We start from the raw sequence: 13,600 nt of genomic DNA on the forward strand, positions 1-13,600 counted from the left end.
TTTTTTATTTCTGCATTTCTGGGGCAAGTGAGGGTCGCAGTGGCATTAGGCGGGCCAGAAAATACAGAATCGACCTTCACTCGGCGGAAAAATTCGATTTTGGCGAAAGTCGACTTTCCCCCCGAAAAAAGCCTAAATATGGCACTTTGGCTGTGGGTGAAAAAAAAAAATTTTTTATTCCTGCATTTTTGGCACATTACTGAAATATGGCACAATAATGAAAATTGACTCGTACCGTTTTACCGCTTTGCTACTAATATCCAGACTACTCTGATTCCTAATAATAACTGTTGAGTAGTTTTATTTCAATTCAATTTCATATTTTCCTGTTCTAATTTCCTAAGTGGAGAAAAATCTCGCCAGTGTCTCGCCCCCGCCCGTAATCTGAACAGGTAACCTTCAAATAATGCATAAATTTTAAAAAAACCGGCTGAATACCTCCAAAAAATGTGGAACGCTTCACGATTTTGCGTGTCATCCTTGCGCAGGGGCCATGCTAATCTTCTCTGTATCGTTCCAATTTTAGTATATGTACTGCCGAAGCAAGTACGACAAGCCTCTCGCGAGAGAAAGTATATATACTGATCATGCCCTTGCTAAACTACTTGCGAGAGGATTTTCGGGCGGGAATTCAAAAGCCAGCGGTCGTGGCCATCTATCGGCGACGCGAGAACTAACGGCGCGAGGATGTACCTCCGCCAGAAACTGGTGAAATAGTCCGTCACCCCCGACATTATCATGAGCTGCTAACAGCTACTGACTGTCGGTAGCGAGGAACGTCGCTAATTTACCGTTTCCAGAGCAGTAAACACCCTACGGAGACGATATTCTCCGCAGGTTGAGCTTCCTCCCGCTACTGGCCGCTACTTCATATCAACATATATTTGAATTCATCAATTAATTAATCAATTAAACTAAAACCGCGCGACTAGCATCCCTAGCAATTCCTAACTGTATCCACATAAATTAAAATAGAATAAAATTCTATAAATAATTATGGAACTGAAGATTAAAAAATGTGAGACGGAACGGAATAAAAATCTACTAAAATCCCCACGAGTCGTCAATAAAATTTCATTTCCAAACCCAATATTTCGGTTTCAACACTAAAAAGCAGATGTTCCTCACGAGCCTTCTCAGGTACCAAAAAAATTCATTGCGAGCGCAGACGGCCCAGGCACTCTCATTCTCCCGTCGAGCGCCGGTCCCCGCCAGTTCGATTTATGACCGGAGGAGGACCCATCGGCAGAATAGCCCTGGGTCCTACCCTCGATTCACTCCAGAAATTCAGCCATCCAGTTCTCCGTTGAACGGCAAATAGCATCCGTGTTATCCACACCGATGTCTCCCCCCAACGGTGTGTCGGTGTGGTGCTGTAACCGTCGACAATGATAATTTATGTTAATGGCTGTTCCGTATAGCAGCGAGTTCTGCCCGACGGCCGATTCACCAAGGCAGTCTGTGAATCGTCGCCGTGAAGTTCGGACGCGTTTCCATGTCGACTAATTCGTTCTGTTTCCATGGAATGCAGATATCGGGGGAGTAAATAGACCAGTGATATTATAAATTTCGCTTCTTTTACTCATTTTGCGAGCGGATCTCCATCACTATTATCTCCAACCCACCTACCAATCATACTTTTTTTTTTTAATTCAACGGAATGGCGACGCCCCAGACCGGCATCAACCCCCTCCGCACGCAGTCTCTGAGATGCGCGGGCAATGGGCGCACAAATCCCCGGCACCAATATACCCAGGGAGTGTACTCTACACCTCGTCCCTGTCATCTCTGCTCAACTAGAACCGTCCTACTTTTCATGCAGTGATGCGGTACGTTTTTTCACATAAACTCGACGGCACGAGCTTTCGCTCGCAATTTTTTTTCTTTAACATCGTCAGATACTTCAACAGTTATCGCAAAATTATTTTCTCAATTTTCGTGTGTGGAACGAGGGATGGGGGGAACGCTGATGCCAGATTTGCCGGTAAGTTGCGGAATAACTTGAATTTTTGGTGGCAGAATTTTTCGCGATGCGGAATGGGTGCGTCGGGTTCCCCCCGATTTTACGGACACGTCCATTTTCGGCGTAATCGTATCGACGGTAGCGCCGTTAGCGAGCTTTCGGGGGAGTTTCTGGTATTTTTGGGAGAGGGAATGGGGGCCGACGCCGATCGATCTGCAACTGGGAACTGTATTTAGGGGCACAAGTAGATTTCATATTGTTATAAAATTTATAATTTCAGGTGCGAGGTTCAACAACACACAGAAAAACCTAAACGTAAATTACGTTTTGCTAAACGTTAGTCACGTTTTGATAAATGTAATTTACGTTTATCAAAAATACGAAAAAAATCATCGTAATTTACGGTCACTTTGAGTAATTCGTATTTACGAATACGAGATTGAAAATTACATCTATGTAATCGTAATTTACGACGATTTTGAACTTAAATTAGCTCTATCGTTACGGTAAATTCAAATGTTATTGAAAACTGCAAAAAAAATTGCAGAAAACTCGATTATATTCGGATTTCTAATTTTTTTCTCAATTTAATTATCGTTTTGGTTTTTCAAAGAATAAATGTTTAAAAATCAGGATTTAACCCAGTGTCTTATGTGAAAATCAACGTTTCCATTGTAATCAAAGATTAACATCCGATTTTTTTTTTGGATGTCAAAACTTGACATCCTCGTTTGTTTGCAACAAAGCTATCGGGAAATACTCGATAATTTTGAAGCTCTTAGAGTATTACTACTGAATATCTCGGAATCTAAGGGAGATAGCAAAATTTTTGTAATAACCTTTTTTGTAGAGCTGATTGAGAGCTACAACAAATGTAATTACGAAAATTTCGCTATCTCCCTTAGATTCGGAAATATTCCTCGAAAACTCAACTGGGAGATGAGTCGAACCGTTTTACCGCTTCGCTACTGATATTTATTCATTTGTTCGATTGTATTATTCATATTATTTCTTCACGAGACGATTTAGGGATCGTTGTTCCGTTTATCTAAATTTTGCCCTTGGAAAAATGTAAATCCCGTCGAAATTAAACGAGAGATACTGAATGTCACTGGGCATGCGCGGATTAGAGCGCGTTTTCTGTTCTCGTAGCAATGTATCTCAATCCAATTCTGGCAGAATTATGCTCCAATAATTCTCACGGGCTTAAGCTTAACACGATCTTATAGCCTTTTATATCCGTTTTACCGGAGAATGAGAGGATCACGGGACAGCAACGGCCGGGGTGATTTTTTCGTGATCAAGGGGTCGTGAATTGTTGGATCGATCGTCCGGGGAATCATGAGGAAGTCGATATTGGGTATTGGCCACCCATGTGCCAAGGGCAAACCGGCTCGGACACCCAATCAAGGACTTACTCCGCCCGCATTCCGAGTCTAGCCTTGCGATCGACGAAAAAAACATTCTAGACACTAACTTTTGGCGCTGGCTCTTTTCTGGGTCATTATTGAATTCTGGGTGCCATTTCGGGACCCGTAATGGTTAATGTGAAGAAAAACATTTGATGAGAAAAAATTAATTTTATTGTCAAAACTTAATATTTCTGGATATTTAACGAAAATTCGTAATTTTAGGAGAAATATTAATGAAAACTGGAAATTTTGGTTCAATTCTTCCACAAAAATCAATGGAAAGTAGAAAAATTCAGCGTAATTTGATACTAAATATTTTATTTTTTATTGAAACTTCAGATTAATTAAGAAATTCTCATTTCTTCACTGTTTGAAAATAAAAAAAAATAAATCTCATGTTTTTTTTGTCTTTAATTAAATTGAATACTGCTCCCCTCAAAATTACTACTGATTAAAGTTCAGAAAGACTCTCCGTTGTTAATAAGACATTGTCAATTTTATTGATGATGTGGGGTACTGAATAAAAGGTGATAGCAACGGCGATTTTTAGAATTTCAGAAACACCTTCACTTTATATTTTGAATGTTCATACGCGGAGAGAAATTTTTAATAAAAATTATCCTACTGTTCCACAGAAGTGTCTCATGAGTCATCGTTTTCTCATTTCTATCCCGAAATTTAGTAAAAATTAGTATATGATGATCAAATTTTATTCTACGTAAGAGAAATTTTATCCCGACGCATAATAAATTTTATCCTTCCAGTCCAATAATTTTTATGTAGATAACAACGAAAATTCTAGAACGGTTGATCAATTTTATTCTACCGGTACAGTAATTTTTACTTTTATCAGGATAAAATTTCTCTAGCATACACTGAGAGAAAAGCAAACACGTTGTCAAACAAGTCCTGTTTGGGCCAACAAAATCGCGAGTTGAAAATTGCCAAAAAAGAATTTGTTTGGTTCGAATTTGAAGGTCTCAACCATGAATAATTGTTCTGCTTTCGACAGCAACGAAATATTTGGCTCAAGAGGCGATTCACACCAGACGGTGCCTTTTCAGGATGAAAATATCTCATCTAGAGGAAAATTTATCAACAAATATTTTATCCCTAAGTTACAAGATTGCTATCATATCATTATTATTGTTTCGTTTAAGGGTTCATTTCTTGTCTGTGATTATTAGACAGCCGAAACGAAAAACTACTATCCCTTGTTTCGCATAAAACACAGATTTTTCGGGAGCGAAATACGTATGGGAGTATCGAATGACGAAGGAGTAGTGCTAGAAATGACATTTCTCGCGTCTACAGAGAACGCAATTTTTTTTGAACTACTAAATCTATTTTCGCGACAAAAATTTTTCATTCCGGCGCACTCGCCGCATGTTTGGCCCAAAGAATAATTTTTGATAATTTTCAAAAAACCATTTTCTTGGCACAAGTAAGACTTGTTTGGGAACTTCGTTTTTCTCTCAGTGTAGAATAAAATTTGATCATCATATATTAATTTTTACACATTAATTCGAAAATCAGCTACCGAATTCACCTGACCCCTCCCAAGTCCGCCATTACATCATTACAACATCTGTTTTGGTTTTCGAAATGATGTAATTAGATAACTAGTATTGACAGGAGTCGTGAATCGGCATGTTAATGATCGAGAGGGCAGGATGACGCGATAAAGCTGCAGATAGGCGGTGTAGAAGAATGATCGATGCTGTTGGTCACGTGAGCCAGATGAACCGTACAGCCACTGTGTGCATCGTGACTCTTCAACAATGCATGCAGAGTAGGAACGGGCATGAAAAATTTTTGTCGATTAATCGAAAACATCGATTTTTCATGCCCAAACATCGATTTTTTCACTCGATGTTTTCAACCGCCGATCAATTGATTTTCGATTTTTTTTACAAAAATCGATGTTTCTAATCAAACTAACAAAATTTTTCATTTTTTTTTCGAATAATAATGTTGATTGATTGAGAATGAACAAAGTCATAATTTACCCGTAGTCAGAAGTAATTATTTTCTACAGTATGTATGTTATAAATCATAAGTGAACAAGTCCAGTCATCAATTCTTTTTTAAAATTTAAATTTAAATTTTTTTTTAATTCAAATTTTTAACAGTTATTGCAGCTAACGGAAAATATTCAATATATTTTTTTGAATTAATCAAAAAACCTGTTTCAAGATTCAAAATTTAACTCTCTAGCAGTAATCATCATTAAAACGAAAGTTCCTCGAGTTGTATTTTTTAAACATACATTTTTCAATAAAAAGGAGAAGAAAAAAGTTGTTAAAAAATTTGTTTTTTCGTCTGTGCAATGAGAAAAACATGTATTTTTTAAATAATGGATCGACAACATCGATATTTTTTAAAACATCGCCGATCCCTGATGCAGAGTAAATCGTCGACTCGATTTATCGCGACCGATTTCCCGACACCATTAAAATTGTAGTGAATTGAGGAACAATGTGTCACACTCTTCAATAGAAAATTCACTTGAAAGCGTTCTCTCGTGGGTTGAATTACCCGGGACTGATGAGCGCCTAAATTGTCACATTTCCGCGGTGCATGACGTCATGCGCTCGTTCATGCGCCACTGCACAGGCTTTTTAGGTTTTTTACTGTCTGCTTGATGCAGATTCCCACAGTTTGCGTGCGCTAGTTCTTTTTTTATCGTGTGGGATGCACTGGGAATCTATATCAACCGACTCCAATTAAAAATAAATTTAACAAAAATGGGGTTTATTATTTTTATTCACTTTTTTCGATATGTGACATCGTTTTCATAAGGGGAATCGTGATAAACGAATTCACTAGATAAATCTATTGGATTTCTATTGAACTTTCTATTAGTTTTTGGTCGATTCTACGGAAGTGCTCAATAGAAAATATTTTATGGAAAAAATCAATAGGATTCGATTTTTCTAAACAACTTATTCTATTGAGATTTTTCTATAGAATATCTTCGGCTCAAATTTTCCCACTTATTTCGTTTGATTTTTTGGATGAAAAAATACGGAAAAATAGAATGAAAAAAACTTGTCAACAAAAATCGAATTGTTTTAATTTTTCTATGTAAAATATTCTGTTGAACATTTCAATGGAAATTCGATAGAATTCTCCATCAAATTCGCTATTTTCCCATTGAATTTTTCCGTGCGCGTGCAACTGAATTTGAAAATAAAAATTCTCGACTTTTTCCCTCAAACCGAGAAAATAAAATTCTGTCCGAGCCAAATGTTTCTGTTATTGCGGGTCGCCCCCAGGTATGGAAGTATCTCCAGCGCCTAGTCCCCAAGATGGCGAATATTTATGACCTCGGATCGACCCTTGCCCCCCGCCCCGACACAATGCTTTCGTCACCCGCACATCTGAATTCCCAAAAACTCCCAAGAATTCTCTGGCACTCCTCTCTCCCTCGGTATTTCACGATCCCGTGATTTTTATTTCAAAAGTACATCCTCTCGCCGGGGAAAGGAATTTCGGATACGAACATTACGTGGAAGATTGAATGGCTACCACAATGGAATCGGTGATAGAGGAATCTCAACTGAAATTGGCTTTTTCCAATTCGGTGATAGCACGACTCTGAGGAGAGAGAGAGAGAGAGAGAGAGAGCGAGAGAGAGAGAGAGAGAGAGAGAGAGAGAGAGCGAGAGGAGCGAGAGAGAGCGAGAGAGAGCGAGAGAGAGCGAGAGAGAGAGAGAGAGAGAGAGAGAGAGTGGGATATACACATTTCGTACCGACTTACGTGGGGTGGCTCAAGGAGAGTCACAATCGATCGTCGGGGTCGTACCCTCATTTCTCCAGCTCTCTCTTATCCAACCCACGTACCTTCGCCATTGCAAGTTATCACTTTCGTCAACTCCGAAAGCACTCCCTTTTCTCTTCATCAGGGACGACTCGAGAAAATCTTGAAATACTGTTATTTCGTTCGTTGGGATGTTCTTTTTTTTTATTTATTATTTATAGTGATGGAACTCTTATGCCGAGTTATTCACACTGTCGTTATACAAAATATCTATTTTACAACTTATTTATACTTGCGATTTACATTCTTTTAGGTATTCGCTGATTTCTTCGATGTATTTGTGGTTATCTCCATCTAAGAACTTTTTTTTAGTTTAGGGAGGAGAACGACTAGATTTTTTCAGTCTGCCCAACAATTTGATTCTCTCACGTTGAAATTTTGGGCTCCGATGTTCTTATAGTGCAATTAATGTAACTCACTTCAGTTCTGTGAGCGTTCGTCCGAATCTAATCGCGTTTTCTGCAATTTTTTGCTGTTTTCAATAATCTTTGAATTTACCGTAAGGGTAGAGCCACTTTAAATCAGCGAAAGAATTTTTAAATAAATGATAAAATTAGTGAAATCACTCGGTGAAATGGTTCCGCTCAACTCTCATACATTTCGTTGCAGAGACGCCGTAAAATGGGAACCAAAGGCGGTGGGGGTGTCGGGGGTACTACAAAATTAAGATTTGAATACTTGATTACAATGGAAATGTTGATTTTTCGCATAAGACACTGGGTTAAATCCTGATTTTTAAACACTTCTTCTTTGAAAAACCAAAACGATAATTAAATTGAGAAAAAAATTAGAATTCCAAATCTAATCGAATTTTTTTTTGTAGTTTTCAATAATCTTTGAATTTACCGTAAGGGTAGAGCTACTTTAAATCAGCGGAAATTTTTTTAAATAAATGATAAAATTAGTGTAATCACTCGGTGAAATGGTTCCGCTCAACTCTCATACATTTCGTTTCAGAGACGCCATAAAATGGGAACCAAAGGCGGTGGGGGTGTCGGGGGGTATTAAAAAATTCAGATTTTTAGCCACTTCTTTTTTGAAAAACCAAAACGATAATTAAATTGAGAAAAAAATTAGAATTCCAAATCTAATCGAATTTTTTTTGTAGTTTTCAATAATCTTTGAATTAACCGTAAGGGTAGAGCTAGGGGAGGATGGGGCAAAACGGCCCCCCTTCAATCGTCAATATTTTCCGATTCAATAATCCGATTGGGATGAGTTAGAGCTCGTTTTGAAGAATGAAAAATTATCTTCAAAATGAAGTTGAAACTGGGAATTTTCACAATGTCATTCACAAGTTATTGACAATTGAAGGGGGGCCGTTTTGCCCCACCCTCCCCTACTGTAAATCATCCAAAGAATTTTTAAATAAATGATAAAATTAGTGTAATCACTCGGTGAAATCGTTCCGCTCAACTCTCATACATTTCGTTTCAGAGACGCCATAAAATGGGAACGAAAGGCGGTGGGGGTGTCTGGGGGTACTAAAAAAACAGAGACAGAAGCTGTTTTCAGTGCCTGGGAGAGGAGAGGCGACGCACAGGGATGCCGGCTGACAAGCAGATGGCTGCCCCCGTTTATTGGTTTATTCGGTTCGCTATAGGCCAGTGTGTCCCGCCTGGAAGTGCAAGTGAGACATCTCTCTCTCTCTCCCTCTCTCTCTCTCTCCCTCTCTCTCTCTCTCTCNATCGTTCCGCTCAACTCTCATACATTTCGTTTCAGAGACGCCATAAAATGGGAACCAAAGGCGGTGGGGGTGTCGGGGGGTATTAAAAAATTCAGATTTTTAGCCACTTCTTTTTTGAAAAACCAAAACGATAATTAAATTGAGAAAAAAATTAGAATTCCAAATCTAATCGAATTTTTTTTGTAGTTTTCAATAATCTTTGAATTAACCGTAAGGGTAGAGCTAGGGGAGGATGGGGCAAAACGGCCCCCCTTCAATCGTCAATATTTTCCGATTCAATAATCCGATTGGGATGAGTTAGAGCTCGTTTTGAAGAATGAAAAATTATCTTCAAAATGAAGTTGAAACTGGGAATTTTCACAATGTCATTCACAAGTTATTGACAATTGAAGGGGGGCCGTTTTGCCCCACCCTCCCCTACTGTAAATCATCCAAAGAATTTTTAAATAAATGATAAAATTAGTGTAATCACTCGGTGAAATCGTTCCGCTCAACTCTCATACATTTCGTTTCAGAGACGCCATAAAATGGGAACGAAAGGCGGTGGGGGTGTCTGGGGGTACTAAAAAAACAGAGACAGAAGCTGTTTTCAGTGCCTGGGAGAGGAGAGGCGACGCACAGGGATGCCGGCTGACAAGCAGATGGCTGCCCCCGTTTATTGGTTTATTCGGTTCGCTATAGGCCAGTGTGTCCCGCCTGGAAGTGCAAGTGAGACATCTCTCTCTCTCTCCCTCTCTCTCTCTCTCCCTCTCTCTCTCTCTCTCTCTGTCTGGTTGAGGCCTGTACTATACCCCTGGATACAGTGGTGTGGGATTGAGCCAACAATCGAGGGAAAATATTCCGGACACTCAACCGTCGAGGAAGTCATCTGGTGGGAGAAGATTCATTCACTGGGTATGTAATGTGTGTACGTGTAAGTCACGCTGCGAAAAACCGGTCATCCGTTACAAACCAGTTAGACCCAACACTATACCCTGCTCGCTATTACATGCGTACATTCACTGACAAACTGTCATGTTCAACATTTTCCTCGTCAATATCACTATTTTTGTGATTTGTAATGAATAATGAATATTTATAACGATTGGAAGCTGAAAATTGCGGCTTGCGAGGCTGAACCGAGTCATTAACGACTTCATTGAAAGTAATTTAAAGTGAAATTCCTTTCACAATTCAATTCCTGATGTGTGAACTGTCGTAAGAAATTGAGACGTTTTTTAAAATTAAATTCGAGTTGCGAAAAACATGAGGTTTTCATGGCTCAATCGTGATAGCGAAGAAAATAACGAATGGAGAAAGAAATGAAATCGGTCTCGTGCGATTTTTTTTATTGAAGATAGAAATCTTCAGTTTGCGGACTACACTTTTGGAATGGATAGTAGTGCAGGTCCTCTTCACGACCAATAGGGCAAATTTATTGCCCTAGAAACCCCGACTCTTCGGAAATTTACGGTCAATTCAGCCATTTTAATATGAAGTCAAATTAATAAACATTGGAAGATCCAGAAGAAAAACCTTCCACTTCTGCCGATGTTTCGGACCCGCAAGGTGTCCTTCATCAGGGCAATAATTTATTCTGCATAAACAAAATATAAAATCACAAAGCAGTTCTATTGATAATTAATAATTAACTCCATTGACAATTCAGCAGCGAAGTGGTAAACGGAGATAAGTCAATTTTGACTACTGACCAGTTTTCAATCAATATCTCGGAATCTAAGGGAGATAGCGAAATTTTCATAATCACATTTATTGTAGCACTCAATCGGCCCCACAAAAAAAGTTATAACAAAAATTTCGCTACCTCCCTTAGATTCCGAGATACTGATTGAAAACTGGTCAATAGTCAAAATTGACTCAGGGGAGTGTGGGGTAAAACGGACACTTTTCACTTTTTAAAAAATATTGATAACTCATAAATACATTTATCAATTGAGCTCCGCCTAGGCTTGTCACAAAGGGGAAGAATTGCCCTTTTTATTGAAAAAAAAAATGATACAATTTCATTAACAATTCAATAAGTCATTAGCATTTAAAAACAGAAGTGTAAAAACTGTCCATTTTACCCCATCGTCCCCTATCTCCTTTCACCACTTCGCTACTGAATTAAACTAATAAAAAAGTTCCGATTTTTTCCAGCAATGAATAATACCAAAATCCTAAAAAACTGCATGTGCATGAGTTTTAAATACTCCACATGCAAACTCCCTGATGAGTAACGGCACTCACGTATGAGAGACACATACTGAATTAATTACCCGGAACACGATATTCCCCTGTTCATTACTATGCATTGTGGAGCAGACGCGAGTTTTATTAATGGCGTCTAAAAATTATTGTTTCTCCACAATTTACGTTCAGCCTTTTTCCAGTTACCCAGAGAGTGCACTCGTCGGAGGAAAATTCATCGTGAGCAACAGTTATAGAACGAAAATATGGGTGTAACGGGGTAGTATCGAGATGGCGGCGATAGCGTCGGCGTCGGCGTTGGCATCGGTGGGTGGATGGCGTCGGGTCGATAGGAGGGTCCTTGGCCCACCGAAACCTCAACGTCACATCCACCCATCTCCACGATTTTACTCTGGTATCTCTCAATTTTCAACGGAGTTGCCGCCACCCGGACAGAGCCACCGTCCCCCGAGGGATGAAGCCTCAACACGCCCCCTCGAAAAATTGGGTAAGTATTGTTTGTGGAAGGAGTTGAGTCTAGAAGTCAAGTTTTCACTGAGCAAATACGTGTTTTGACATTATGCCATAGGTTTTCAACGCCTCGGCGGATCTAATGGGGCATCAGGACGGGAGGCGGTGTCAGGGAGGATTAGGGGGACAGTTGGAATTTCAGGAGAGAGAGGAAATTTAGGGACTAATGCGACAAATTTTTGAGACTCGACAAAAGTTGGAGGGCTAATCCCGGGGAATATTAACAGGATTTACTCGGTTGATAAGGTAGACGGGGTATGGCTACCTGCGGAGGCCGGCCCAGGCGCTGGATTATTTTTGGTAATTTGGAGATTAGAGGAGTCGGTGGGGCTTTGATTCTGTTGTCTTTGGGGGTAATGGCGGAGGGCTTTGTTTAGTGTCAATATTGATAGGGTTAAGGGGCAGGATTACTCACTCAATCAATTCGGTAGGGAAGCGGTAAACGGTCAAGTCGATTTTCTTTCGAAAATGAGGTGTTCAGTGATATCGACTCTTGAGGGTATGATGCATCTGCCGCGCAAACGATTTTAGCTTCAAAATATATTTAATGCCTTTTTTAGAATGAAATAAAACGGGTCAAGTCCCAATTTTGGGAAAAATCCATTTCAGAGGAGCTACACTGAGAGAAAAATTTACTTCTCCCAAGAAAAACAGAAAATTTTCTTGACACAAGTTATCAAATGGAGGTTTTGTATGGGACAGTTGAATATTTACTTGCGCTAAGAAAATTTATTTCTCACAAATAATTTTTTTTCTCAGTGTACGTCGACATAACCCGAACAAAATGATTTAAAAGTGAGCTAAGTCGTCTTAGCTCGTTTTATATGGGTTCAATGGGTATTCTTAATATTCTTCTTAAATTGGAGTAGTTTGAATTAAAGAATTGGATTTCTAGCTTTCCCACTCTACCGACTATAGAATTTTATTATGACTTTATAATAAAGGAAAATTAATTAAATCCATCTCCCTGATAATTTCGCAATCGATTTTTTTTATTGTGTGGCGGTTTNCTACCGACTACAGAATTTTATTATGACTTTATAATAAAGGAAAATTAATTAAATCCATCTCCCTGATAATTTCGCAATCGATTTTTTTTATTGTGTGGCGGTTTAAGTCGACATAACTCGGTTGGAGGGGAACATCAAGAGAGCTAAGTCGACTTGACTCTTCGAGTGTGGAAAACAATCCGAGCTGAGTCGATAAAAATTGTTAAAAAATGGTCTGCAGAAGTTGCAACTTATTATGCTAAAATCTCTCTCAATATTGAACGAATTCCGTGCCTGAGTTTGATTAAATTGACAAAAGGAACAGTCACTATCAGTTTTTCGGCTCTCCTGTAAAATTCACATTTTTCGACTTAGGCCGATTTACCGCTTCGCTACTTCGACACAAAAACGACGCAGTTACAAAAATCAAAAGTAGATCAATTCCAACCGCTTCGATTATCATCAATATTGATGTAATAAGGGTAAAAAAGAAGAAAAACCCTAATTTTTTCAATGTTATTTTTCGAAAGCTAAATGTTCTCACGCCTTTATGAGAAGAAAATTTAGGTCTCGAAACTTTGGCGATTGGAAAAATAAGGTTTTTTCTTTTTTATCATTATTATAGTAAAATTGCTGATATTGACCACATAATGTATCAGTTAAAGAATATTCACAAAAACAAAAAATGCATATCCCCTCGTATATCAATAATGGCGTCTCCCTCCTTAGGAGAATGCGTGAATAATCTTACAAGAACACCTCTAAGTATAGTAGTTATTCATAAAGCAATCTCACTGAAATTAGTGGAAACAAGAAAATAAAGTCATTAGCGCTCCATTAAGTCACGCTCTCTTTATGATTGTTAATTTTTTACGGTTTCTCATTCCTTCTGATAATCTCGAAAAGGTACTACGATGTAATACTGCAGTTCTCCATGTGGAACTGGTTTGTTTTACACATAATTTTCTTCATACTCATCAAAAATTCGTTTTCCAAGAGCCATTTTGTTGTTTAGTTAGAGGAAAAT

General features: G+C 38.7%; 1 non-coding gene across 1 annotated transcript; it reads right to left on the reverse strand.

The window, feature by feature from the left end:
- Window positions 1-443: 443 nt before the first annotated feature.
- LOC114841268 lies at window positions 444-550 on the reverse strand. Its single transcript, XR_003783080.1, has one exon. It is a non-coding gene; the product is annotated as a U6 spliceosomal RNA (small nuclear RNA).
- Between the last annotated feature and the right edge of the window lie 13,050 nt (window positions 551-13,600).

Source organism: Diachasma alloeum, unplaced genomic scaffold, assembly GCF_001412515.2.
Source record: "Diachasma alloeum isolate Michigan unplaced genomic scaffold, Dall2.0 Dall_scaffold_00291, whole genome shotgun sequence".
In the NCBI taxonomy this organism is placed as follows: domain Eukaryota; kingdom Metazoa; phylum Arthropoda; class Insecta; order Hymenoptera; family Braconidae; genus Diachasma; species Diachasma alloeum.